The sequence below is a fragment of the Anneissia japonica genome, unplaced genomic scaffold, assembly GCF_011630105.1.
Source record: "Anneissia japonica isolate Jap-2015-1 unplaced genomic scaffold, ASM1163010v1 scaffold288010_len917306_cov203, whole genome shotgun sequence".
Classification (NCBI taxonomy): domain Eukaryota; kingdom Metazoa; phylum Echinodermata; class Crinoidea; order Comatulida; family Comatulidae; genus Anneissia; species Anneissia japonica.
Window position 1 is genome coordinate 884,780 of NW_022715767.1, and position 4,246 is coordinate 889,025.

Consider the following 4,246-nt stretch of genomic DNA (forward strand, 5'->3'; position numbering starts at 1 on the left):
GTCATTTAGTTGTAGTGCAGTGCTAGTCAAAGTTCCATTTTAAGAATAAGAAATGACACTTTTTAAGTTTTAGCTCGAACTACGACTAAAGTTTGTTTTTAGAATACCGGGGTAAGAGTCGGACCTCTGGCAGTTGTATACTCTTTGATGTGCCTGTATTGAATGCATGATCTTGCTTTTTAAAGTGGTTTAGTTTTGTACTTTTCCCACTTAATGCAGCTGAAAATGCTGTTTTTGCTTTTCCACCTTGATTTTGTTTTGCTTTAAAGTTTCACAATGCCAACACAGCCTTGTAGAATAGCAAACTCTTGGCTGTGTCAAAATAAAGGGTTAATAATAATGGCTTTATATATATTCAGATGTGCCTTTTATGTTTGCTCCACCCACTTCGATATCCCTGACAGGAGTAAAGTGGGAAAACCTTTCATAACCCTGAGCAATATGATAAGTTTCAAAGGCTTTATTTAATCAATTTTAGAGTTTACTATTATGTAGAAAATATACATAATTTTTTTCTGCATGACGAATTGTGGTTTTTCTCCCTGCTGGCACCACCCAGGTTCCAAACTACCACATGATGTCACACCCATGTGCTATGTAGCACTTGATGGGGTGAGCAGAACGTACCATTGCTGTATGACACATGAACGTGGTAATCTGAACACCACTTAATAGAAAGTCATTTATTTTCCATCCTTGAGGAGAAATGTATGTAGTTTGAAGGTAGAATATATGATTTACCTACATTGATATTAATTAAAAGATGTATTGTACCCAGAAAAATAGTCAAAAAAAAAAAGAAAAAATTAAATTTGAAATTAACTTGCTCATTTTGAATAAAAACTCAAATTCAGTACAGGTATATCAACATATCACTGCTCAAGTTAATAATTGTTATTTTACTTAGAAGTTGATTTTTAGGGGACAATACGTCTTAGAATTTAAATGTATGTAAACTGATTTTTGCCAAATAAAGTACACTAATTTGATATTTTGGGTGTATAATTAATAGGATTGATAATACAGTAATGTATATTTTCTTAATTATTGGAGTTGTATAAATTAGATTGTTGTTGTCCTGCTAATGTGGTTTAAGCACATGTAACATAGTTACATTTTAAAGTGTCATTCCCTGTGCATTTACTGCTTCATTGTCATTTTTGTTATCAAAATGTCTTAATAAAGCATCTACTCATAAAATTGGCTCCCTTCAAGAAAAAATCAGTGATAAAATAGACAGTGCAGAAAGCACTCTGTATGAATCTTCATAATTAACACAATGATAATTGTGCCAGAATATTGAATTCACAATACAAAAGCTTCCTTGTTGAACATGTGTAGATTTTTATAGTAATACAGTGTTTACTGATTTTAACTGACTTTCCCGGGAATTGGGATGGCCTCCCGCACTCCCACAAGCAAGCAAGAACCTCCCGGAAATCAACCTATATCCCGGAATTGACTTCTTCCAACTTGGGACCCCTGATAAATAATAAATAATAAGTATATATGTGGCTATCAAGATTTTTGCCCTATGAGGGAAATGTTTTTATGTTTCGAAATACTGCATGTTTGTTTATGGACTGATTCATTGTCTTGCAATTAAGAATAAATACTGTATGTGGTTTTCAAGATTTCAGCCCTGTGAGGGAAATGTTTTTATGTTTTGAGAGAATTTACTGTACATTTTAGCCCTGTGAGGGAAATGTTTTTAGAGAATTTACCTTTGAAATAAACGAAGTTCTGAATTTTGTTTATGGACTGATTCATTGGATATCCAGTTTCTGAGCCTTGCTTCATCCCGAGACCTAAATGTACACATGCCTACTTGAAATCTTAACTTCATCCATAATAAAAATACAGGTACACTAAGCATAATATTTTTATATACACTTTTCAACTTTTTCAACAGATGCTGTGCCAACATTCAGTTACATTCTGTTAATCACCAACACTTTCTGCAAATACTATTTTATCTATGAACTGTAGGTATTTAGATGGTAAAAATACAGTACTAGCAAGGCAGTGCCGTGCGCATTATTTTTTCCCATACACTTAAGGCAAAAATTACAGGGGTCACTATTTTAGGTCAGTTTGGTGAACTGATATTCATGAATATGCTCACTGGCTTCCCCTCGCGAGTCACGAAAGCAGTGTTCGCTGCTTGCGGAATATGAAATTGCTGTGATGTGAAAGCTACGTTGTATACTGTAGTAAGGTAGGCCAAAATCTCTCGTATGCACAGTACAGTATTGTTACAATGTTGATTTCTTACAAACATTTCGTTCAAATTCAATATAAATAAAAGTAATAGGCATATACTTATGCTGTATAGCAATAAACACTGATTATACCAAATGTATCGTACTGTTTATATTAAAGGCTGTCTACCAAATTAAAAAATTGAATAGCTTATTTAAAACGATCGAAATCAGATGGAATCCAATTCAAGACCACTTTTGGGAACTGGAAATTTCATCATTCTCATGCAATAAAGAATAATATAATATATATATATATGGCATGGCAGTCAAGATTTTAGCCCTGTGAGGGAAATGTTTTTGTGCTTTGAGAAAATTCACCTTTGAAAAAGGTTCAAATAAATATACAAATGGAGTTTATGGACTGATTCAATTTTTTTTAATCAAATTTCTGAGCCATGTGTCAACTTGAAATCTTAACAATCAATCCTGTTAATCACTAACAATATCTACAAATATTATTTTAATCTTTTAACTGGTGGTACAGTATTATTTTTTTTTCTGGTAAATGTTTTTGTGCTATACTACGACTATTATTATTTATTATAAAATAAATAATAATAGTCGTAGTATAGCAGCGTATGGGAAACAAAAACAAAATAAATAATAATAGTCATAGTATAGCAGCGTATGGGAAACAAAAACATTTACCAGAAAAAAAAAAAAAAAATACTGTACCACCAGTTAAAAAGAGTGTCGTGTATATGAATAAAAAATAATAAAAGTCTAAAATTTCTGTCTTGTAACATAAGATGTAATTGAATTATTTAAATAAGTATCCAATAATATTATAATATTTGCTCCCTCCCTCACCCTGGAAAAATGTTTGTTTTCCATATGCTACAGTAGTTCAAAATGCACTCGATGAAAGGCTAATACTATGTTTTTGAAATTTGATAGACGGGGGATATGAGGTACTCTTACCCGCATTTTGATAACCTAGATTAAATTGTGAGATATTGTAGTATGCCAAAGTAGAGACATTCTTTAAAATTACTGTATATAAGAGTGTGATATATTGTGATCCAATAATATTAGTATGTTTGCTCCCTCCCAAATTCTGCCCTAGAAAGTATCCCATAATATGAAATAGAAAACTATAAAAAAATAAATTAGTAACATAATTTTGCGTAATTCCATGATTTCATTTTCAGCCGATTTCATTTGAAAGATTCCACAAGTTATTTACTAGTACTCGCAAACAGATTATTAGCTAAAATATTGTCACATCTGCAAATCCTAGAACTCCCCAGCAGTACCCCGTCAATGAAACAGCATTACAAGATGTAATTATTTTGAGGCAATATCATTTGATGTATTGTACACATTTAACATAGAGAATAAAAAATGATTTACAAATGATTTATCATGGTTGAGGAAGCCACACCATAAATTCGGCAATGTACACATTCAACAAAACAACACTTAAAATTGATCACTCAGATGCTTTTCCTTAACTTATGGCATGCATCCAACAACATAGGACTGAAATAATACAGTACTGAGGCTCTATCATTTGAGATATGACACTCATTCGACCAATAGGCTGCCAGTGGTAGTGTGTTCTACTGCTTGACATGTCTTTTTGTTTTTTGCAATTTCAGTGTTGCATTTTTTAATAATACATGATTATATAGGGTATGACGTGCATTCAGCATTTTAAAAACATACGTATGATAAGAATAAAATTTTGAACTTTTAAAACCCAAGGTAATTTAATTTGATGTTACATCAAGACGATACCACAAGCTTCAATCTCCAAGTCTCACACTGAGACTAAGTTTGTAGAGTTTTACATAAACTATTCCATTCTACAAGTGGGGCAGGGTGAGTCATTCATTGTTGGTCGAGAAAGACATTTAAATATAGAGGGAAAACTATTGTATACAGTTGGATTTTTCCATAAGGAAACATGTTTTTAAAGTATTGCGTAATACGCAATGGGTAATAGTGAAAGTAACTTTGGTTCGAGATACACCTCCACT